We start from the raw sequence: 26,753 nt of genomic DNA on the forward strand, positions 1-26,753 counted from the left end.
CAGTGCAAATAATAGTAGTGAGGACAATTACCACCACCAGGATCGATTCTCCACCCTTTACAGTCTTTTAAGTCAAACCTGTACATATGCCGTAACACAAGCGGAAGCCATGAGCCTGAGGCAGTAAGTATACCGTGATGTTTTGCAGATGACGTTACACAGCTTGTCGACTGCGTGTCTTAACAGTCCCTTTTGATCCGTTAGTCACCATGCTTAACTGACATCTGAATAGATATTCTCTCCCTGCACTTACAGACTACTATTTCAGGATAGTACCGAAAACTTGTGACATTTCAAGCTGTACCATTTGAAATCAGAGTCTGTTTTTCTTCCAGCTGATCTGAACAGTAGTTAGGTTCTGTAGATACACCCACAAGCAGATTTAAACCCAGTCTAGATCAATGCTATTAATTCAGCTATAAACCTGCTCTCCAAACCCAAACCTATTCGCTATAGCCTGGCAGATGACGCTAATGGAGTTCTGCCCTCTCACCTTTTTATACTTTTTTTTTATGCAATGCTGAAATTAGTGATGCTGGAATTAACACGTTTTACACTGAGAAGCTGTGTGTGCTGTCAAGGAAGATGTGGCCAACAAAATGGCAATTGTCTGTATTCCCCTCATTTTTTAATACCACAGTTTCAAACAACGTGATTTATCCACCCTGCTCCCATGTATGTTATGGGATCAAGCAATATTTATCAGAATACACACGAATTATTAGCATAAAGTAGTTGGCAGAATAAAATAATGAATGATTTACAGTACTCTCAACACTTTGGCTGCACTCCAGTATTTCAAAATGGGACATGAGCAACTTAGAGAGGTGCAACTTTTGCGCGTACACACTTTCGCACTAGCGAATGACCTATGCAACTGTACCAACACAAAAGCTCATCTGCCAAATTGTTCCCTCATGTAAACAGTCAAGCACTCGTACCAAGATCAGGCACAGGAGTAGGAACAACAAATGGAGTCAGGGGAGCACATGGTTCTTGCTTTAAGCTAGGTTGGCTGAAAGTGTTCATTAAACTAGCCTCAGACTACATCTTCCCACAAACTTCACTGGATCTAACGGGGAAAACCCAACAAAAACTAACAAAGACACAGATTTAATGCATAACATATATTAGCAAATGGAGTCAGGCCTATAGGTTAGCCTCATCTCAACTGACTGAAAAACCAAGGACCAACTGGATTTTTAGCTCAAGTTAAATTAGCTTGCACTAAAACCAGACCCATTTTACTACTGCAAGCAGCACAGAACTGTAGGCTTTATATGTGTTTTCTATTAAGTCTCCAGCCATTGCTACCACTGATGCAGCTCTGTCACTGCTAACACTGACAAAGAGTTGCAAGCTTGAATTAAAAGGATGCTTTTAAATTTAATACAGGATGTAAATACATTGAAAAGTCACAATCTCAGCAATTTTCTTACATGAGCTACAATAAAATAGCAATCTTAAACTAGCTGAGTTTGCATGAACCTTGTCAATTTTACATTTGTACAATGGAAGCAGTGAGCTGAAAGCACTGAGAAAATGAAGGAACCAATTAATTTCTGGAAATTGTTATGAAACATGTGACTGAAAAAAATCAGTTGGAAGGTCTGGTTACTGGAGAAAAGAGAAGTCCAACAGAGAAGCATCATTTCCTTCAGTGTACTCATCAGCTATTTGTGAAACTGTATTCTGGAAAAAGGAACTGGCAGGGTGGACAAAAAGGTATGGTATCAAAGTAAATACAGAGAATTACATTCTTTACAAAGCTATACAGTATGTGGTTTAGTATCAGATAATAGAGTGAGCTACAGAAAATGTGTAAGAAATGAGACACAAAGCTCACAAAGCCATGGGATATATGGAAAATGTGCACACAGTTTGCAAAACAGCAGGCTTTAAAAAAGTCAGTGACAGTTGTTAACAGTGATTAAGCCACACATGCTACACCAGACCAAAGAGTTCTTTCCCAAAAGCAGCAAGCCAGCATGCAAACAAGAGGGGGCAGCTCAGCCTGCCTTGAGAGCAGCTCTCCCCAGCACTTAGGCACTGCTTGGACGTGCAGTTGTAATCAAATCTGAGTGCTACAGTATCACATACAGTCAAATGGAAAGGGATGCAGAGAGATTTAATAAAAAGGCAGCAACCCAAATATCTAAAAAAGCAAGAGCACAGAAGACAGCTGAGAGGGGTGGCGCTAAATTGTTCACATTAATATTTTATCACATTTTAAATAGCAGTTTCCATCAGCAGTTTGGAACTACTTTATTTCCCTTAAAGCATGGTCTTACATGCAAATATACAAAGCAGCAGCAAATTGCCAACAAATTGTTGTCAGACTTCTCCGCAGGATCTAGAAACAAGCCCAAGCTTTAGTAGTGCTAAATTCATCTGTGGTTAAGTTTTGCTCTCTCCGTTCTCCAGGAACCCAAGACCAGCACGATGGCCACACGCAGTAGCTAGCACCTCCCTGGTCTGGGCAACAAAACAGGGAGTGCTCTTTCCACAGGACACCCCCAAGTTCTTGCTCTTCCAAGCATAAGCAATGACTATAGAGTCTAACCTGAATTTATTAACTTCAGTCACCTCCAAATGGTGCTATAACCATGCCCAGCCAACAGTTAACTGGTTTTTAATATAGTTTTGAAATAAAAAAAGAAACCAACAAAAACACTCTTCCTATAGAAAATCTCTTCCTGTCATGCATAAATAATCTAAAAAAAAACCCTCCACATCATAGCAGTTGCAAAAGCAACTCTTCATATTTCTTCACGCTGTATATTTCCTGAAGGTCAAGGATATATACTTCAAAATTATAACGCTTTTCAATTGCCCACATTGCAAACACTAATGATTTGTTCTTACTGCATATTGCTTGAGAACTTAACCTTCATTTTAGCTAGAGCTTTCTACCATCCACATATGAATGCAGCATTCTAGACTGGAGACAATTTACACCTGAGCTAGTTACCTGGTGTCTACCTTAACTTGAACCTGCTTTGCAGGGAGGACTCAGACTAGCTCACTCAGCTGCCAATCGTCTTCTGTTCACACGGGATCACACACTTTCCCTGCCACTGCTCTCCACCTGCTCCAGGGACAGTCTCCTGGGACTGATGAGGAACTTCAGAGCCAGCAGAACAAGGGCCAGTAGAGATGCCCCACACCCCCATGTCAGCACTAACCACACTGAGGACTCATAACTCTAGCAGAGCTCCCCTGCGGCACAGTCAGACCCAGGCTCAGAGCTTGTGGTCCATCCCTGGGCCTAGCCACACAGTTCGGATGTCAGCAAACAGCAACTTGGCTTCTCTTTGGTTTTCCCAGTGAAAGATCTGATCTAAGCATACAGCAAGTAAGCAAATCAAAGTCTTTGTGTCAGCACTAATAATGCCTCAGCAGCTGAGAAAAGAGCTTGGCAGCTTAGGGAAAATATAAAAAATGCAAAACACATCAACAGCCTGCTAAAAGCCACAGAAGTGGAAACAGGGAGTTGAACAACCTGGCTGCCAGGCCTCCTTCAGGCTCTTCCTGAGCTTGAAACCACCTGAGATTGCACAGGGAATGGAGGCTGGGCTGGTGAAGCTGGAATTAAAGGCATATACCGCATGGCTGTCAGCTGTTATTATTCATCTGGCTGCTGTTTTAGGCTCAGAATCAGATCTGCTTTGCACTGACTAATAATAATATTTATGAGTCACAAGATGACCCTGAGAGCTAGGAGCCTACTGTTTCCGAGCCATACTGCTTCAGAAGCCCATTAACAGTTCCCACCTGGCTACAGACTAAACAGCGCTGCCCTCTCCACCTCAATAACTTTCTTACCTTCAGCATCAAAACAATCAAGACTCTAAAGAACCTAAAAACTTGATTCTACTCTCACTTTGTAAATCTCCCTTAACACCCACTTGTTAACAGATTAAGACAATTGCTACATTAATACCAAGAGAGTGGATATAAAATACTCTCTATGTACTAAGTAGTCTCTATACTTCCTGTACTACTTTTGGTATGATTAAAGCATATTATTGTTTTGTTTGGAATTAGTAATAACTGATGAGATATTTATTTACAGAACTTTTTTTCTGCTGCCCTTTACCTTTTGTTACAATAGCAACTGCCCGTTTCTTACTTTTGCCTTTATAATTGTTTGTATACTTTTGCATTATCCTAAGCAACATGTATTTGATGCGGCTATAAAAAGATTGAGTCATACTGTGTCACAACAGGGTTTTCTTTTAACTGGGAAAAAAAGCAAATATTTTTGTATTTCAAGTTGTTTAAAAATAGTAGGTTTAAAAATAAAGCACTAAAAACAAGGGGTCAGAAGAGACTATATTCTGCCTCTGAGAAAGAGCCTTCTTTCTCCATCAGAACTATGTCTGAACTACAGCAACCTACATGCCATAAATAATAATTTTTAGCTCCCACAAAGGGAAGAATTGCCATCCTGAATCTGACAGCTTTTTTCAGTGTCAAACATCAATCCTCCATCAGAAATGATTCTCAGCCTCCACAAGGGAGTAAGAGTGTCAAACGATTATAAGCATGTCCTTTTCTTTTCCTTTTTAGCTATGACAGAGTACTACTGCATGAAATCACTGTAGTTCTGAAGGCATGTGTCTATCTACTCAGATGAGTTTTATGAATACAATACCAAATGATACACAGCCATACAAAACCAAAAAAGCTGCACACCATTTACTCTACACCTGACATCAGTGCTCCTACTAATGGAGACGTATCACTAGTCTCATACATGAATAATTTGTACCAGTTTTTCCATCCAACAAGAAGCAAAAAAACCTCCAAAACCAAACCAACACCACAAAAAAACCAACCAACCAAACAAAAAACTACCAACTTTTTGCACTGATATCATCCATCGAAATAGCAAACTCTTGTAATCCACTTACAGGAATCTTTCACATAAATCCATGAAGCAAAGGTCTGCTGTTCTCAGCAGAAATACTTCAGGTGAATTTTGGCCCGCCACTGGGATAATCAAAACTGAGAAGCCACAGTAGACAGAAGTGCTCTGAAATAGCTCTTGCGAGAATAGCTCTAATGTTAGAAAAATTAGAGATAATTGGCTGCAATGATCTGCCCATATTTCAAAAAGGGTATTAAAGGCAGACAGCAGAAGCAAACAGATGGACAAAGATAAAGGGCAAATTATTCAAATTTAATGTGAGGCAGGTATTAAGTGAGACAAAAAGCAATGCTTTAGGATTTGAGGAACTTGCAAAGCAAAAAATATTGAGCATCTAGCAGCAGGACAGACATTTTATACAGAGAACTAAAAACATCAAAAATATATTCAGGAATGGAAACTACTAGCAGATTAATATCCCAAAAACCACAGGTAGGGAAATAAAATACTGAAACAATTTCTGTGGGAAAAAGTCATCAGTTCTGAGCGTTCACTCTCAGTCAGGGCTGGATTCAACCCAATGTCACTAGAAGGACTGACTCCAGAGCCTGCTACAGGCTGTGGGAGATTCTGGTCGCCGTTTGGGCGACTTGCTCCCATCAGCTCCTGTGTGGGTGCTGCCTGCCCCAGCAGGGCCTGGCCCCAGGGCAACTCCCCACCATCGCTGCCTGCCCTGGGCTCTGGAGCAGGGAGCAGCCACAGCTCTACCTCCCTGCCACCAACACAGCCGGGGCCAGGAGGAGGGGACGAGACAGAAACTGAAGCCTCCTTATCTGAACAGCAAATGCATGCTTGTTATGGGAATGTGAGATGTCTACAGGGTATACACATCGTGCTCACAGAATGAGCTCGGTTGGAAAAGACCTTTAAGATCATCAAGTCCACCAGGACTGCCCAGTCCACCACTAAACCATGTCACCATCATTTTCAGGAGTTAGGAAAGACATCAGCATTCTTGTAAGACAAATAATACAACATTACCAAAATAGTTACCTCAGTGTCTGACTGTGAGGACCATGTATTGCATCAGTATTAACTTTCACTAGTATTTTTTAAAGGTTATTTTAAAGAATAAGGCAAAGTTACTCAACAGAACAAAATAAAGATGAGAATGAGCTGAAGAGCAGATCGTGCTAATGTGCTAAAGTTTTTGATACAACTTACAAAGACAGTGGGCAGATACCAGAAAGTAGTTAATGAATGGTAAATTCATGCTTGCTTACCCCACAGCTTTTTGGATGGATGTGGCCTGATGTTCCAAGAAATAATCTTCTCAAGGAAATGCAATACTGTTAGCTACTTAATATGGTTGACTTGCTCTTAGACATTAACTGCCTTATTGACTTACTGAGCAGGCTCCAGAGCTGGTCTAAGTTTGATTTGTTCCTCATGGCATGAGTAGCCAAAATTTCCCGTAACTGTGGTGGATTAGAGATAGGCCATGCAATAGCAACATTTAGTCAATGAGCTTATTTTTTTATATATATGTATATACACGTACACACCACCCCCATTCCAATTATTTCACAGAGCAGTATCCATGCACATTAACTCCTGGCCTGTAAATTACATATGCAGTTTGCATCTGTATGTATATATTGTGCAAGTTAAGGAAATGCAAGAGAACAATTACAACAAACAAGTTTCACCTTGTCTTTACCAGTCCTAAATGTATAATAAAGCTTTTATAACTGTCATTCTTCTCCACTAAAAATGGGTTTCAAATGGTTTGTGCAATCAGACATCTTATACGTAACAGTACAAAATATTGTACATTTTAACTCAAACTTGCTAGCACAGTTCCATTGAGTATTAAAATTCATTTGGCAGCTGTACAATATACGGGCATGTATGTGTATGTGAACTTTTTCTTCTCTCCTTCACTGTCACTACAAAAAAGAGGATGGATGCTGATTCCTCCTCCTCCTATCTCCCTGGAAAAGAGATGCTGAGATTATTTGCAAACCACCACCTCCAAAATCTACACAGCAAGTGGAATCTCAGAGGCCAAAGACCACAAAATTTTCCACAGCTACAATGCCTCCAGTCTCCTTCACCCCTTTGGGAACAAGACTTGTGTTTGTTTGTTTGTTTTAAACAACAGAAAACAATTTGTATATGATGAATTTATTCTGAGTCTTCCTCTGTGCATCACGTTCACAAAAAATATTATTACGGTCTTCAATTGAAATGTGTAGTTTGAAAACTCTATCAGTCAATGCAGACAAGATGCCACTGCCTCTCCTACAGCATCAGACTGAAGTTTTTTTTCTTGATCATCCTGAAACTAAACAAGAAACTGAAGTCAACTTGGAGCTTACCATCTGGCTTCCAGAGAGAGGAACCTTAGACCAGCATGACTCAGAAGCTCTGTACATGGACCAGTGTCTCACACACGCATTGCTAGAAGACAACATTTTGATGCTGTGTGGTACATACTGTATCAGTGCCAGCTGAAGTTTTTGGAGAAAGGAAAACCCGTGGCATATTACAACAGTGCCATCCCAGCCATGTCCTGTTCTAGCTGATGTCAGCGCTCACTTCCCTGCCCTGTCTCCCAGGTTTTAGAATCGCAGGCTTTAGCACCAACCAGATTGTGCTCAGAGGCCACAATCACCCCAGTGAATTCCTTTCTGCTCAGTCACTGCCCTCTTTGTATTGCTGCACATGAAAAGCAGCTGAAAGTTGCTCTTCCTTTCCCCCTTCTACTGAGCCTTTTGTTTCAATGGTAAAATGAAGGTTTCCTCTTCAGACTGATACTGCTAAGACATTAACCTGAGAGTTTAAGGCCGAAGTTTGTCCCCAGCAGTACCCCTAGTTGATGACTTTGTGACATAGTTTTATTGGAAAACTACTTCTCTGTGCAGTCTTGGAGTCTCCAATTTCACAGTGACAATTCAAGGACAGCTGTTCCCATCAGCAAACTAAGGGCACATCCATTCTGTAGTTCACCAAGTCAGCTGGTGAAGGCATTTTAATGGCTGGTTAGCAGAGACCCTCCACATACCGCTCTATTTTCCACAAAGATAGAGAGGTCTTAATGAGAGGATGGCTACAGCATCTCCCCACGGCTGCTCACCTGGCATACAACTGTGCATTCAGGAGCATGAACAGCAGAAAACTCCTTTGGGCACCGGAGGATCTGCCTTTGCTATTCCACTAATGCATACAAAATTGCTGCAGTGGTGAGGTGTTAAGCTCAATAGTCATAAACTGAATTATAAAATGTTTCTTTGTTATCTACACAAGTATTTGCTATTATGCCTTCTGGAAGACCTGGTATTTGCCTGGATTTTAATGCTACCTGTTCCTGCTGTCATGGTTTCCCTTTCTGTAGACACGCGGTCCTCTCACAAAAGATTACTGGGTTCAGGTGTACCAGCAAATATTAAAAGAAAAAAACTATTTTAACCTTATTTTTAGCTGCAGGTTTTGCTTCTTTTTATCTATGCAGAATAGAAAGCGAAGAGGATGGCATTATTTCTGCATTAATTAGTATTTAAACTGGTAAGTCAACAAGACAATACTGAAGGAGGAGAGGATAAATCAATCAATTTTTGCAAGTATTAAGGATGTAGAAATCATCACAGTGGTTGTAGAATTTCCAGAGAATAAAACCGCTCATATTAAAACACCATTTAGTTACTACTCCACTGTAACCAAAGAGTATCAGTTACAACAAATCCACTCTGTCTGCATCTACTGGATCAATTTCCAATGAAGTCACTAATACTTTCAAATGACTAAAAATAGCTCATGACATAAACATTTGTTATTGGGAATCAGTTTTAATTATAAACAGGAACACACTATACTCTAAAAGAAAATACTTATAATAGCTCATATTTCAGTTACACCCCAATGAACTGTGACTTATCTTTGAAAAACATGTTCAATACTGCCAGTAATCACAAAGTGTGAGAAAAAGGAGATGCCAAACTATTAGTTTTGAATCTTTCCTTGAACTTAGAGTAAAACTGTAATGCTATTCTCTTGTGATAAAAAAGTTACTTTTCAGCAACTAATTTTATTGAAATAACATTGCCAAAGAAAAACTTTACATAATAAAATGACAGTAAATGTCTTAAATAGTGGAAATATTATGTGGATTAAGAACTATGCATCTACCAGTAAGACTTTAACTCTTTCATTAAGATCATAATATACTCCTACACTTTTTAACACACTAGATTCCTCCAGATTTCTAAGGCTTTCAGGTTGTTATTCTTTCCTATTCTGCAGTAGTACACATACAAGATAGCTCTATTTTTTCCATTTAAAATACTACTTAATTGATGAAGCTTAATGAAATCGGAATGATCAAAATCCAGTGATCTGGTTTCAGTCTGTAGTCTGCTGCCTTTAGGAGATGAAGCAGCTTGCTGTGTCCTGGTTCACTAACCGCACAGCATTCCATGCAAGAACACCTAAGCAGCCCGTAAGGTGAAAGCCATGTGGACCAGCAGCCCCAGGGCGGCCAGCGGGAGCCCAGCCGCATCCTGTGCAGCCCTCACACCAGCTCACCTGCTTTTCACAGTCTGGCTACACTGAGAGAGAACTGGTGGAGGGGAGGAGGTCTGCATGAATCACAATCCCAAATGTCACCGAACAACTATTTATGACAGCCTTTCTAACCCCGTGCTGACCCTTACTACTCAGCCCCAGATGGAGATCTATCCTGTTTTTAAAACGGTGCCCAGCATATGTCCTAGAGAAGGAGGAACTGTAACTGCAGTGTAACAAGTTCAGTGTTATAGTTTGTATCATCTTTATGCATTATAAATTTTTAACTCAATATGCCTTTTGTAAGGTTCTTGGGTACTGAACTCACATCTACAAACACCATTTTTACTGCCTGAACAGTCCAATACAAAAAACTCCTTAAAAATACAGTTCTAATACAGTGTACCAGCTCTCATACACAGGTAACAATGAATTTTTAAATATTAGATTGTTTTAAAAAGACCAAAACTATCTTTCCCAAAATATGTAAATAAACTGAAACAATCTCAATAAATGGATTATTTTTGAATGGCTTAGACATCTAATTAAAACATAAAAACATCTAAACCCCAATATGCCAGTTTCATTAACTTAATAATACACTACTTAAGGAGACACTCTTACTTGCCTATCACCCCAAACCTACTTTTTGTTGTTTTATTTGCTTAGCACATATTCCTAAGACCTCCAGATACAAACCAATTTAATTCCAATGTGAAGCACTAACACTCTCCAGCAGCAATAAGGAATACTATATTCTGCACATGAAACTGTATTATTTTCTTCTCAACACATTATTTTGTCTAGTGTGTTTGTCCTCATCTCATCAATTGCTAATGTATTGTGAGTAAGAATACAACAGGTTGGGCATATTATCGAAATTGGCATGGACCTTGTTTTATTACTGTTGTTTTTAATCAAGAATGTCTAACTAGATGGTTTTTTTGCCACCAGCTTCATCAAGTTGGAAAATAGCCTGGAGGAAAGGAGGCTAAGGGGGAGACCTTATCACCATGATCCAGTATTTAAAGGGTGGTTACAAAGACCCACTCTACTTAGCATTTGCCAGGCCCTACCTGGAATACTGTGTTTGGTTTTGGTCCCCATCATACAAAATAGAAGTGGACTGGCTGGAAAGGGTCCAGGAAAGGGACACAAAGATGATCCAGGGAATAGGAAGCCCGTCATATGAGGAAAGGCTGAGCAAACTGGGTTTATTCAACCTTGAGGAAAGGAGGCTCAGGAGAGACTGGCTACAAAGAAGATGGAGACTCCCTTTTTACAAGGAGTCACATTGAAAAGATGATGAGTAATGTGCACAAGTTAGTGCTGGGGAGATTCTGGTTGTATACTAGATTCGGCTGGACAGGGTGCTGGGACATCTAGTCTAGGTCATGCTTTGCCTAGGAAGGTTGGACCAGATGATCCTTAAGATCCCTTCCAACCTGGGACTCTATGATTCTAAGTATGTAGCAACTGCACAAAAAAATGAAAGATGATTTATAAAATAAGCACATTAGCTAAATTACCCCCCTGAATCACAGGTGAATTTAGAAAAACAATAGTTGAGTCTCTGTGTGTGTGTGTGTGTTTCTTTTAGGTATAAATACAGCCATTTTCTGAACTTATTTACAAACCAGAGGGAATACAGACTTTTTTTTTTTTTTTTTTTGAAGTGGAGGTTGTCATGTAGTCACATGTCTGTGGCAGTTCAGGATAAAGAAAAACACTCTTTATTGTAATAGGCATGATAAAAGCTGCAACTTTTTGGTTTATATAGCAGATAACTGTGGCCAAGATTAGTTTTTCAACAGTATGTACCAAAAAGCACCTTTGTGCTGACACCACAAAACTTTCAGTGTAATTTACTGCTCAGAGTCAGAACATTTAACTGCCAAGATGCCAAAAGACAGACATACAGTCATGTTTATTTCTTAACATGGGCACTGGACTTGGCATTGGTTTCAAATTAACTTTTTATTGAGATATTTGCTTTGACCTTTCCAACTGTTATAAGTGGGACCTGCCCTCCCATATGCAGTGCTGTTTCAACTGGGATGAGCAGGGCAATACAAGACAATCACTGTTGTGTTGTACCAGGGTGGTGCCCCATGATAAGGAGTTCATTTGCCAAAGTCCTGCTTGCAGAATTTAAAGGTATACTGTTAGGTTTACTTGAGATTTTCCCAATCAGGTGGCTTCAAGAACATCTACTTTCGTGTTGGATTAAAGGGCTGCATAATCCGTCCTTGGACTGTGTTCAAATATAGAGCTCAGGTAACCTAATTTCTACACAGGTCACTTTACGGGGGGGACAACCTTAACAGGGAGAGCCTCAGAGCCACAGTCCTGCAGTGCTGCACAGCTTGACAGTGGGAGGTGGGATATGTCATGAAGAGCTGAAAAGCTTTTATTGCACACTCAGGGAGAAGCAGGAATGGTCCACCCTCCTCCAAAACATCCGCGGTTCACATGTGACCTGTCAACTCCTCTCACTGCTGACCAACAGGAGGAGCTTGTTGGGGGGCCAGGAGAAGCTCCACAGTGTGGGAGGTTTTAATGTAAAAATTGCTTTCCATGTTTATTTTAATTTCACAGAGTGCTGAGTAAAGAGAGTAAAAGCTCCAGGACTACAGCAGCTTCCTGTTTACCTCGGCAGCACTGACTCAGAGCAATAGGGAAAAGGATCAGGAGGTGGTGTTCACTCACCTACAGTGGAGCTGACACCTGGGTGGCAAGACACATGTAGCTTAACTCACAAACTCCTTTTTATTAGCTTTCATGTTTTGCTGTTCATGCAAGAAATGAGATTAGACTTCAGACACTGGGTAGATCAACTATTCAATACATGGATTAAGCCTTTAACTCTAGAAGAACACAACCTTAGTATTTATTTCAGGGCACGCAGATACAAATGCTTCCTTGTTTAATTATTATATAAATACAAACAAGCATTCCTTTGAGCATTCCATCTCAGGAATTAGTTACATATTTCTAAAGGATCAAATGTGCAAGTTCACATCAACTCCCCAAAAATCCCTCCTATTAATCAAAAGGCAACAGGAGGCAAAACCTTGGGAAAAGCAGTATACATCAGACCCAACAAATCTCATGCACTGTGAAGGAGACTCAAACAGATACTACTTTACTTTCCCAGCTGCACATTCATCTCTGGCCTGATCTGCAAAGTGCTTACTACCTGCTTCCAGTATAAGGGTTGAGGATGGTTACACAGCTATGCTTTAGCTTAAGGAGCACATGCTTCCTCGAGCTAACAGCAGTCCCATCAGAAAGAACATTCCCCTGCCAGTCCATTCCTCCCTGGGATGTTTTAAGACCCAATACACAAAACTTTGCAGACCACTCCAGGTTTACAATTCTGCATGTAAGGACCAAACCTAAACATGTGGGGCAGAGAGATTGTTCTTCTCCAACTCTAAACAACCTGGTGACAGCAGAAGTAAGCTACTCCAAGTAAAGATAAGTAAGTGGGATCCTAGTGAATGGATAATGAAAGTCCTTAACAGACAAGACGATTTCATTCACAGGTTCGTTAATCCTCTGTCAGGATTCAATTTTTACTTCAACTAAAACTTACACTATACGAGGGCAAGCAGGTCCCATTGAGTGCCCATAACAGAGATACTCTCATAGCAAGATTATCTTTCACATGCACATTGTGAATAAGGTTAATATTTGACATTGCACTCATTTTCTAAAACAGTTCTGATTATCCAGTCCTGGGCAGCTTTGAGAAGAAACTACACTAAAAATACACCATGTAATACTTGGGTTGTATAGAGCAACTGACTTACTGTTATTTAACTCTAGAATCACAGACTGGTTTGGGTTGGAAGGGACCTTAAAGCTCATCCAGTTCCAACCCCCTGCCACGGGCAGGGACACCTTCCACTAGCGCAGGTTGCTCCAAGCCCCTGTGTCCAACCTGGCCTTGAACACTGCCAGGGACGGGGCAGCCACAGCTTCTCTGGGCACCCTGTGCCAGCGCCTCAGCACCTTTTAGCACAGAAACAGCAGCTTTTCCCCCAAGGTTTTTTTTAACATATTAGAATGTTTGATGTTAATATCTAGCATTCAAACTATTACTTAAGCAAGAAAGCTAACTGAAAACTTAGACATCTAACTATCTTTGTAACTATAGGCTTTTACCAGACGTGTAAACAAGCGAGTTCACTTGCAAACTAGCATTCTTCACACATTTGCTGCAAGTAACTGATACTATCAGGATACGTATTAGAGTCAGTGTCACAGATGATGTATGGCATAATTATGCTCTGCAGAGATGCCAGCTCTGAATGCACTGCAGTAGGCTTAAATTGCTGCCGCTTCACAAACACTGTAACTTTTATCACTGATTTTGCAGAATTATGCAAAAGACAAAATTTTAAAGTCTGTCACACCTTGTAATTCAGTATCAGCATCATAAATATACAGCTCATTTTGTAGTCAAGCTGCTTGTACTCGGCCATAGCATCCACACAAACCCAAAAATAAAGAAAAGGGCCCTCGCAAAATAGAAAAACACACACTGGAAACAAACTTAAGTGTGTTGGAACATTCTTCCATGGAATTAAAAAAAATAATAATCCAGGAACAGGAAAGATCTTTTAACGCTGAGGTTTGGCATATTACCAGTCTTGATGTAAACATAGCCAAGATTTTGCCAAGATCATTGTGTCTAAACGTTATTACTAACCAGAGAATAATTGTGAATATAGGAATGTGGTTAAGTCTTTTTAATCAGTTCCTTGAGGTTCTTTGGTAACATAAATAATGTGTAAACTAAGTTTAGCATGAATTATTCAACACCTAAAATACTGAAACTCATTGAGGCTTCCAAAAACAAAACTCTGCCAATTACGAACACAATCAGAAAAGAACAAAGAACCATGAAATATTCAGGTATCTGTATTAACTTGCCAACCCATTCTGCTAATTTTACTTACGCCTAGTTAAGGTTTGTTGAAAAGAACACCATTCTCACCTTGCTTCTGCAAAAAGTATCTAGGCCAATTATGAATGTTTGTCTCCGCAGGACTGTAAGGAAAAAGTATTCTGAAGCAGCCTTTCAATTTTCATATATGGTATCTGTTTGGGGGTTTTTTAATAAATAAATAAAAAAGGACGTTATTCACACATCTAAAGTTTTCCTCCTTGCCCACACATTTCAGATTTTGGAAGACTAGGCAAAACCTTAAGTTACAGATTCCATCTAATCTGCCACACTGAAATGAAGGACATTTGTTTCATTGCTTACAGAATTGAAGCTTCAAATACTCTCCAAGGTAACCTTTCACAAACACACACAAAAGAATATCAACAAAACTAAGTCAAGACCAAATCCAACAAGACCAGACCCATTACACAACCAGGTTTTGGGAGTTTTTGGGGGGGTTTGGATTCTTTTTTCTCTCTTTTTCTTTCAACAAGCAAGGTATAAAGACTGCCAGCAACTGAACAGTCTGTGAGTCTTTGCTATTGAAACTACAATTTTTAGTATTTCAGACTCACTGTATTGTTAATACATGCAGTTAACAAAAGCTATTAGAAACACCTGTTAAATAACAAAACCCTTGGGTTTTTTCTTTAGGTTTTTCAAAATAAGAAAGAACACACCAGTAGAAACTGCTCTTCGGTAAAATACTAAGTTGTTTATAATATAAGCAATACAAAATGTCTCTCCTGTAGGTTGTATTGCATTTAAATCAGGAAGATGCATCTAAAAGCCTCTGTACACTAGAATGCCTCATCTAGTTAAGTTTTTAAACAGTAGACGAATAACCCACTTTACAGTTTCCTATTAAATCTTTGTTTCATACACAGAACCATAAAAATCTCATTATCATTTCAGATGTCTATCGATTTCAATTTAATTTAGAGAAACTGTTGGGTTTTAACACGACACCACTGTAGCATTTAGAAGTAGCTGCAGACCAGGAGTGCAGTTACGTGAGAGTACACAGTTCACCGCCATGCCATCTCCTACCACCTGCAATGCTACTGCGTGTAATACTGGGGTTCATAATGGGTGGGCCATTCACTCCATCGAGGTCACTCGAGGGCAGTATGCTATCCCGTTATATGACTTAAAGCCTATGATGGAAGAGGGGATAAAGGCACAAGGCAAGGAATGCTTTAAACATTTCAGCAAATGAGGTGGGATTTGAAGCTATAAGGTTAGTCATTTAATGATGCAGGTTTGAGATTCACACTCCCACTCTCAAAACCCCTGCTGAATCCATTACATGCCTTGGTTTATTTGAAGCATAGTGACTGAGAAAAGCTTGGTTTCTACAAGGTTCCTTGAACATGCACAGTTCTATGCATCATCAAAGTGAAGCAATAGTGGAAAAACACATCACACATCAGGCATGTGATCTTAAACCATCCCAGCCCTCTATCTAAGCCTTTTTCTTTCCCTTACAAAACGTTAATCTGAACAACCATATCAAAATCTATGTTGTGCAGCTAAGCATGCCTCATCCAGTTAATGAAAGCACCCTAAAATCTGTCGATTTAAGAATAAGACCATTAGATATGCACATGTGCATCTGCATACTCCTTGTGCAATGTCTGACTGCCAGAATCATTTTGTTTCTGCTAAGAAACAGCGAGAAAGAACAGGAGGCAGCCTGCAGCTACCTTGCTTTGGAGTTTGCTCCTGTCAATTCTCGATGTTTAGCAAGGGTTGATTTACATAGTGTTTGCATGGGAGAGCATCAGGCAAAGCCGAAGTTTCCAAAGAGAGCAAGACAAGTAGTTTAGTCATTGATAAGTCAGTAACGGCCCAAAATGGTTCAGCAGAAGGGCTATAAATGGGACAAAACCTTTAAAACAAGTGTCAAAGATCTTTCAGTTATCTGTAGTGATTAAAAGTGCCATACAGCATTTTGTCAGAGTAGGTTTTTTATGCTGGACTCCAGTTCTAAAGTAGTTGTATTGCTTTCAGGTAGTGTTCACAACAGCTTTGAAAAGATACTCTGCATTTTAAATCATACACTAATAGCTAGCATGACAGAAAGGCTTTCCTGTATCTTTTAACACACACTTATAGTCTGTGGTATACAGGCAACATCTAACACCAACTATTCCATAGATTCCTATTAGAGATTTGTCTTCAGTGCTGTTTTGCCAATTTAGTGTTAATGCACAAACTGTGTATTTATTTTACTGCACTCTTAAACTCTCCAACAGCCCATAGCAGTAACCCTAAGGAGTAGTACAAAGGTTAAAATTAATTTTTAATCTGTTAAAAGTCAAGTTTTATACACAGGCATTTAAGTAATGACTTCTTCATATACCCAGGTTCGTGAATGGAGATAACATTTGTACATCCATGTTCATCTCCATCACCTTATTGCAAAGTATAAAATAAAACACCTTCGTCTTTATACAAGGTGTGTCCTTGCAAGCTTCCATTTCATGTGCACTACCATAGAAATCTGCCCTTTAAAAGGGAGCAGAAGAATGTTCGAGTGTTTACACACACCATTTCAGAACCATTGTCTGGGCAAGGTTAAACCTGTTTAGAACTACCCAGTAAAGGCATAACTCACATTACACATTTGTACAGATAACATTTAAGGGACAAACCCCAAAAATCATACTGGAAGTCTGTAACAAAGTGGAGCATGTCCTTTGGGATTTGCAGCTGAAGACAGAGGACTGCTGAAAGTTAAAAGATATAGAAGGGAAAGCTTGTGAAAGACAACTGCAGAAGCAAAGAAAACCACAGAGTCAGGCCAACCAAGCATTTTGAAGTCACATGGCTAATCAATGGGAATGAGGACAAGCACATGTTTCCTATACAAGATCAGAATGAGAGATGATGTTAGACTGAACCAGTTAACATTAGTAATACTGGAGGCTTATAAACAGATGGAAAGAGTACTAAGGTAGAACTGAAAGAGCAGAACTTCAACATTAAAATCGGAAACAGCTTGCCTAGATCAGACTAGGCTCCCACCGTGTCACCAACCCAGACCATGCCACCATTCCCTCTTAGATTTATTCGCCTTCTTCTCTTTCCTGTTTGAGAAAGTAGGATTTGACACTCAGCCTATTGTGGGCCAAGTCGTATTTCCATCACGGAGGACACAATGTAGTTTGGATACACTGCCTGTAAAAACCAGCAGAGGATTCCAGCCTTCTCACACACTAATGATTATTTAGGCTCCTAGGAGAGCTCAACAACAGAGAGACCATGGGCAGCCATTAGGAATAAGCCCCTTAGCTATATTCCCCAGTACTTCTCTTTTAAAATAGCACTGGAACAAAACAGAGGGAGAGAGAGGGGAAAGGGATGGGAAGATTGCACAGCTCTGGTACTTCAGTGAGGTTCTTGCACACTGTCACACTACGGACTGGAAGACAGGAACAGGAATAAAGGGGAAACCGGTTTATTACAGCCACAGTAGCAAATAGATAGAACAACAGAAAGCACTCCCCCACCTGCCAGTTCTAATACACGTCCTCACTTGCCCCGACTTAAAGCAAAGGAAAAAAAAAACCCAAAAAACAAACAACAAAAAAAAAAAAAACCAAAACCAAACCAAACACATCACAAAACCAAGCCCCCCAAACTTAGAAACCTGAGTACTTTTAGTCCTTGAGTATATTCCCAAGTCTTCAAAAATATCAAGAATGAAAAATGAGTGACTACACATCTCACTGAGATATGATGTGGAAGTAGTAAGTGGGTTCATTTAAATGAGGCAACTTCTGCCTCCCTCAAGAGTTTCAACTGGCCAAGAATAATTGCAAAACAAGCCCTAAAAGGACACATTTAGCTACAAACATTCTTAAAATGTAAAAAACACTCTTCATTGTTCCATGTATCCTGTTACCAGCTTGAACATAATTTTAGCTACTGAATTGGTGCTTTATTGTTTTGGCAATCAGATGATATTAACTTCCCCTTTGTTTTTTCTTTTCCTGTTTGTACACCTGCACTCTCAATGAACAAACAGCAACAGGATTTAACTTTATAGTTAGCCTACTACTCTACATCTGTAGACAGCAGCATGACGAAATACTTTCAAAGCCTTGGGGAAAAAAAACCCCAACAAAACAACCAACCAACTAACCAACCAAAACCCAGCAGCATGCTTGACTTCCAAGATCTGAATGTAGTCCCCAGGTAAAATAATTTTGAAATAAAAAAAGGATATTTTTCCAACATACTGTCTGCTTCAGATGTAGAATCATGACCTAGCTGCAGCACAACAGATAGTTAACATCCCAATTACTGACTCTACAGCACATTTTGAAGCATAGACTAGGAAGAACTCCCATAAGTCGTCTTAAGTACATTCTAGAACAGTAGTAAGTTACCACTGGTACTTCTGATTGAAGTCTCTTTTTCCCTATACTATGTTATCAGCTATTTACCAGTTCTTGAGATCAGAGATCCAACACAAACCACAATAAGCAGGCTACAATCAAACTGATGGGAGCAGTTCACCATGCTTTGTCCCTTGCAGTCCCACTCTAGCCACACCGGGCATGAAGAAAAATCCTACCATACAGTAGCAGGATAAGCCTACTAACTGCTTGTTCAATTTTGAATGTATTCTGCTCCGAGAACAGACCCATGTACCAGACAAGTCAAATGAAAAAGTTACTTAATGGCCTCAGGTGCAAGAATGCCTCAGCCTCTATCATTAAGAAATTATCTGAACAAAAGAAAACCTGATTTCAGTAGGTGAACACTCTCGAGGTGTGTCAGACTAAATAGCTAGTCATGACTCATGCATTAACTGTGGTAACAACCACACTTCTCCATTACATCAGAACATCCTCAGAGATGGCAAAAAGTTTATGAAGTATGTGCCTATGCACTAAGGGTACAGGCTGTACTGTCAATACAGCCCAAATATACTTGCCTCAGCACTTGTCATCTTTCACACTGTTGAGACTGTTTTCAGAATAAACAGTTCTTAAATTCCTTTCCACGAAAGAAACTTTCAGGACTGGATAAAAGTTGTTTTAGTGTATAAACTTATCCTATGTTGCAGAAACAGGGATTTAACATTTTGTATTGTGTTCTGCTCTTCTGGGTGGGTTTCAGACACTCCTGTCTTAGCCAGAACTGGAAGTTTTTAGTTCTGTCAAGACTGTATCCATACTGGCTTTATTTTGGGCAGTCTGACACATGCAGCTGAACTTTACTTAGTCTGAGTTTAAGTACAGATTGCAACACTTGAGAGCAAGAAGAGGTCAAGCTCAGGACTTCTAAATACCAGAATCTGCTGTCACAGAATTAATTCGTATTTTGCTGGTGAACTGCACGGGAACAGCAGCTAGCTATTTTAGCAGGAAGTAGGGATTACATTTCTAGTGATTACAGTGATTTCTGAAATCCACTGTATTTGCTTCTTTCTCAATATGGCTTTACTAGTGACTGTTCAAGAAACCAGGTTTAGGGCTTGGGGTTCCCCCTAAATCTGTACTGGGAATACAGAATACAACATAAGCCCACCCAAGTACTGGTCTCAAGGGAAAAAAAAACCCCAAGGATCAAGTTAGGAGGTGTGACCGACATTGATGTTCTAATTATTTTTTCCTCTTTCACTATCAGCAATTAAAGCCTGTGTTCATTTCCCTAGAAGTACTTTGTAGATTTCACTAATTCCAATTCTTCATAATTTAGAATACACCACTACTAATGTGCAGACCAATGGAAACTCTGCTGTAGAGCAAGGCCTTGTAACTATGTAAAGACAAGCTTTAGTATTGTGAAGATGCAGGCCCACTTATCTTAATCAACCCTATTAGTGCCACCTAAGTGATTAACATCACTGTAACTCCATGGACAAAACGGCACTGTAGACAGCTACAAAGAAAACAGACCTGATGTGACCCTGCCAAGATTAACCCATGGTCTGAGGGAAGTCAGATTGTCCAGAAACACTATCACCACTCTCTTTTAGTGAAGAAGGATGTTCACTTTGTCTAGAACAATACCAAATATGGCAATAAGTAGCCTCTGTTGTTCTGTTTCCTCTCAAGTGTTCCTAGAATGAACCAAGAATAAAAACACAAAGTAAACTACAGGAAGAAACCACTGCTGGTCATGAACTTACTCTGCATATTGAGATCAGGTCTCTGTGGACTGGGCGTGCTGGTATTTCTGGCATTAAGAGCCCTGGAACCAGAAATACTATTTGCCACTAGAAAAGCTTTAAAGAATAGTACTCATGGGAACAACTTTAAGACTTCTGGAGCAGTCAGCTGGGTAGCTGACACTAGGAACTGGTAAACTAAGGATTCCTTTCAATATAAAACCTGTCAGTTAACAATAGTACTATCTACGTGAAATAATTCATTCTCTACTACTGTGCGCTACTTAAGTATAACCACTTTGTAGCCTCACAAGAGGCTCACGCACTTTTAACATATTCCTGAGACAGAGTCCAAGGTCAGCGGAGACTGCAGTCAGTTCTGCAGAGAATACATATTCTGTGTTTGAAGGCAACTTTAAGCTAGGTCAGATTAATTTCCATTATTGTATGTACTTTTCTTAACCACAACAGAGCCCACTTCAGTCATATCAAATTAAGTTTCATTAACCACATATCATATATGCTGATTTGTTATTTAAAGCACGCATCAAACTGGGCAAATTCTTATTTTCCTTAGTACCTTGGATCTAGTCCTTTATTGCCATGCAGACATCTATTACACAGTGCCGTAATGCAAGAGTGACAGCTATAGACAAATATCTAAGCTGCTTAAGAAACTAGACTTGGTTGAAACAGGTACTCAACATGTGCCTCAAGTTCCACATAGTAGATACTCAGGCACTGTCAAGTCCTCTTTCCCTTGGTTAAGTACACTTCTAATCTCGCTTGCTCTGCTGATGACCTGTCTCTATCCTCTCATCTGAAAATGATCATGACTTGAACTTTGCGGTTAGCAACCCAATGCTGAGGCAAAACACAAGGGCAAAACTGCAAAATAGCAAAAGCAGTGGCCTCTCTTACAATGAAGTCATTCTCCCACCCTCCCCCCACTCTGCTTTAAATGGAACTCAAGTTTTTGCTCATTAAAGGCCAAACCTCAAGTCAGACCTCTACAGACATAAGCAGTGCCACACAGGATCTCCATTTGTTATAAACAATATTCGAGTTCACTTTTTCCCCATGTCAAACCTACTGCATCTTAAAAAAAACCTCCCAAAACAGAATAAAAACCCAACAACAAAATAAAAAACCCCACACGAAAACCCCACCACACACAACCCGCAAATAGCACAGGCTGTAGAAGTTCCACTTCCAACTTGAAGAGCAAAGGGTATTTGCTGAAAGTCTATTCCTATTACTTACGATCACTAACAGAATGGGACTTAGGTTCTTATGGGGTTCTCTGACATCGTTCCTGCAGCAACTTTGCCTTCAAGGATTGGTAACTAGAATGTGACACTGGACATCAAATATGTGCCCACTGGACCCACTGAGCCCCATCTCTTACCTGGAAGAAAAGCATTCCTACTCACAAAAGCACTCTGGGTTAATTCTACCCCTTACTAGGGCATCTAGCAAATGTGAGATTTAAGCATCTCTAATTAGGAATTCTTGGCTACCCAAGGAAGAAGCAGGAAAAAATGCTCTGCCAAGCCAACAGCCACTGCGGAGCAAGTAAACAGCCAACAGTTTGGATACAGTTCAGGATTCAGCTATGCATTTTTATCTCTTTTGCCATAGACATCTTGGCACATTTAAGCTACTACTCTGTAGCAGTAGGTAGGCCTATACCTTCTGCTTCCACCACGGCCCAGCAATTCCAAAAAGTCACCTTACTCCAGTCTATTCAAGTCTTCTAGGCTACACAAAGAACAGCCAGGATACCCTAAAAACCTGAAAACATCCAAATTGCCCTACCCTGAGAAGTTGTTTTGACTTTTCCACTTCAAGGACCAGACTGCTTTTGCAGGAATTTCTGGTTTGCTGAATATAGCAATTCTTAGCCAATTTAGTCGCTCCCAGTGTATATATTTAAAGTTGAGGGGAAGCACTGAAAAAGGCTTTGGAGACTACCAACAATACAGCTTCAAGTCCTGGAAACATGACTGTGCATAAACACAGTTTTTAAGTGGAGAAAAACAAAATCTAGCTGAAGTAACTCTGTTCTTAATGGGACTACTGTATTTTACTTGCTAAAGTCAAATACTTGTTTTCATGGATTAATGCAATTCAGAATTCAAGAACTATCAAGTTTACACAAGAACAGTGCCAGCAGATAGCATATGGTACAGGAGCTATATGTAATAAAATCATGCTTAGTAATACATCAGATCCCACGGTATCCAAATTTTTTATTCGAATTATGGTAGGAAAGGTATCAGAAGACTCCTGACAGGAGTCATCTGTCAGTCTAGCTTGCTTCCATAAGAACTGTACCATTAAGAATCAACAAAAATACGATACAAGTCTAATTGAATGATGATTCCCATAACTAATTAGGTTTTTCCCCTAATGACCACATCCTATTACCACAGTTCCTTCAAAAACGTATTTAGGTAACAACTGGGAAGTCCCAATACCAAAACAGTGGAAGCAATTATGCAAAATATATGTTTTATTTGCCTTAGCAGAAGATACCGAACAACTATTTATTAATTCAGACTACATAGATAGCTAGTACCTCTGTGCTCAGAAAGCAAGGACGGGTGGTTTTGTAGCTTTATATCCTTTCTGAAATGAATCTCACAAAATCCGAAATCCCCATTTAAGTATATCTGTACTGTATGACTATTTTGAATTACTGTTATAAATACTTTTGCACATTTCTTTTGCTTTAGGCATGTACTGCATATGGTTGGGGATGTAGTACAGCAAAACTCATTCTTTCATGACTAATAAACAGACAAATTCTTCTCAAATACTGAAAGAAAAAAACAAATACTCAAACATAAAAGTATGCACTTGCTTTTGAGTACCATGAAATGGCTTTTAAGATTAGGTTTAATAAAAGCACTCCTTCAATATGCCTCAAGAGCACTGCTTTCACTTAACAAATGAAGTATTTTCAGCTCATATACCAAAACATCTGCAACACAATAGTTCAAAACCTGAGTGATCAAAAGGTGTACATGCAAGTACATACGAGAACTACAACAGCTCAAAGCCCAACAGCTAACAGAATGCTAATCTGCACATATATATGTTTACAATACCTACGTAAACTTTTGATCTTGGAATCTCCCCACTAACCCTCCAGACGAGTAGCGCTTTTGTACCCAACAACGTACCTGAGTGTACAGGGGTCACAACTCAAAGGACTTCAAATATCTTGGCAGCATACCTCTTTACAAAGTTGGGAATAACATAGGGTTAAGAGTTACTACAAAATCAAACTTGGAAGCACTTTGGCATTTGTGCAGACTTGTATCCTGCAAAGCAGGAGAAAAAACCAAAACAAGACGAGACAAATTCTTGACTACTGCTTGACACTGCATATATATTACTGACAAGAGGTCCCAACTTCTATCTTTCTGTATTTTTGCTATTAGCAATATACAACTCAAAGCACAGGAAAAGACATAAATCACTGCAAAAGATAACAGCCCGCACTGGTAATCTGCCTAGAATGTAAAGCCTCACAAATGTTGTGGAATGTCTGATTGGAAACAGAAGACTGTCCTAGGTGCAGGATCAAACATCTGGCAGCATATTATTTCATAAGTCACAAGCATGAAAGATTTTAAATCTTTATGTGTTAAGAACATTCGACATGTTTTATAAAGGGTATCAGGCTGCTTTGTTCAGACTTGCATATGACTTCAACACTTAAATTAGACAAGGCTGACCGAGAACTGGTTACAGACTCAGGCTCAGCTGATGAAGGTGATTCAGTGAGTGGTTCTGAGCTGGCAAGGGAAAAAACCCTCACACTTCCTGTACAGGGACAAGTGCAGCTAGACTGCTAGCCTTGTTTGAAGGATGCCAACAAAAACCTCTTATTTAGACTTCAGATTGCGGAACAAAGCACAAAAATAGCTTCTAGAAGCACATACTTTTGCATAAATCATTTATGTTCCCTTCTTTGATGAAGTAGGCTAAAGAAAGCTCTATCATCATGCCACCCCAAGAGTATAAAGCAGTCACCTTTTGTATTGTTACCCCTGACAGCCAGAAGTAGCTTTCACCAGATACACTTCTGGCAGCTAAAGAATGACCCAGATGACAGGAGAGCAAAGCACCAAAGCCATTTTATAGTCCCTTAGACACTTTCAGAATGGTGTCGATCATGAAGCATGCTTGAGATCTGCCAACGCCTGGCTTTAAAGTTCACATTTAGTTGTTGAATTTAGTAAGTTATGTTAGCAGGCAATTCTTCATACTTAAAAGCACATCTTAAGTATGCTTCTCAATAAGCATCACTTTTGTTAAGTCTGACTTGTGCTCCAGTTACCAACACCACTTTGCTTGTCACTCTCCTGTGGCCTTCCAAAAAAAAAAAAAAAAAAAAAAAAAAAAAAAGGCATTTTCAGTTTCAATTAAATGACTTAGTCAAGCAGAGAGAACAGAGTCCATATACTGCCAGGACATGACTGCACACCTGGTCTCCCCAAGGGGCATGTGCATTTTTGAAGAGGTGAGGGTAGAAGGGGAGGAAATCAGTGGGTGGAGGATAGGAAAGCTGGAAGATGAGGATGAGTCAGGAGATGAGGACAGCTGTATTTCCTGGGCAGGACAGTGATTGGCATCTCAAGAATGTGGAGAAGGGAGCAGGAGATGGGAAAGACCCAACTGAGCCCAGGAAGGTCTGACTAAAATAAAAGCTCCTCGCACCCAAGCTCCCCCAGGAGGGCAACAGGAGGCTAGGACTGCACAAGAATCCTAATGATTAGGTGAGGCGAATGTCTAAACAACTTATCAGAGTAAGAGACAGCTCTCGGTTCTGATCTTAAGATAGGGAGGAAAAATTCTTCTTACTTTCTGCCACGTTTCTCTGATATTTGTAAATTCTTCTACACCCATGTACTAGAAATAACAAAAGCCAAACTAGATGGAACAGCTAACAGAGTCCTTTGGCTACAGCAGTTTCATAAAATTAGCAAGCCTATACACCAGTAGTACCTACCCATACACAAGTGGTAAAGAGGGTGTAAGGGGAGTGGGAAGACACTTCCACAGGAGTAATAGGAATGCTGGTCATTTGCTAGTGACCAGCATTGACCAGAAAGGCCCCCTGACAGACAGTAGGATAGTGAGGAACTGAACCACTACCAACAGGTGAGAAAATGTCTAACAGAACCTTAACATGATTTCCTCAAAGGTTTAGTCTTTCACGCTGATGTAAACCTTTGCTGCTAATATTCAAGAGTTTAGATAGTACAGAGTGCCTTCATTCAAAAAGTTAGCAACAGTGCAAGCCAACCCTTTCTTGCCAAAGCCTATGCCTGGCAATTTCTGTGTCTGCTGTTACCTTACTTTTGTAAAACACACACATACTCTCCCCAGCTGAGAACTGCTGCTTTGGTTTTACTCCAGTCTTGCACTGTTAACTACTAGAACAAAACCTTTTTTAATTAGGTGTAAAATCCCTTCATAACATAGCTCTTAATGCTTTCCAGAAGCCAAACACCATCTAGATCTAAAATTCAGCTTCCTAAAAAAAGCCGACGGAAGTACTGCATTGCAATAGCAGTTTTAAGAAACTGAAAAGCAGATCAATTTGTCATTTATAAGCCACACATTGGGGCAACAACCAGAACCAAAGGGTTACAACTTAAAGGCCAAACCCAGGTTAGTCTCTATCAGCAGAACTACAGCAAACTGTGTCAGAACTCCTCACAGAACTACAGTAAGCTCACTCCTAGGGTTACCCAGGGTCCTTGGAAAAGTGTAAGAGCTAGGAGCTTAGGAAGAAAGATTACCTCTTATCTTTTTGCTCACTTCCTCATCAAATGCACCAATTAAAACTAATTAGGTTTTATTGATATAAAGGATTCTTCTATACGTCTGAAGATGTTTATTTACATTTTCTCTATCTATACATTAATAATATATGCATACTATATTAGAAGACAATTCTAAACATGCAGATATTTCTGATTCCTTATGCTGAAGCTGGGAATAGGAGAGTACAGAAACCATTATTCTTTGATATAACTTGGAAAAGAGCAGTGCATGACCATTTACATTGATGTCACTTTTAGATTAGTTCCTAAAACTAGGAAGAGATTAAACTGGTATTTGAAAAGGAACAATACTTAAAATTATTACAAAAGAGGCTGAGAAGACTTCTCTGAAGAGATATGCAACTTCTTAGCGTTTCAAGCGAGGAAATG

General features: G+C 39.8%; 1 protein-coding gene across 4 annotated transcripts in view; it reads right to left on the bottom strand.

The window, feature by feature from the left end:
• Positions 1-26,753, bottom strand: part of MYO1E (myosin IE) — a 252,434-nt gene that overhangs the window by 52,655 nt on the left and 173,026 nt on the right. The window lies entirely within an intron of this gene.

Source organism: Strigops habroptila, chromosome 9, assembly GCF_004027225.2.
Source record: "Strigops habroptila isolate Jane chromosome 9, bStrHab1.2.pri, whole genome shotgun sequence".
Lineage (NCBI taxonomy): Eukaryota > Metazoa > Chordata > Aves > Psittaciformes > Psittacidae > Strigops > Strigops habroptila.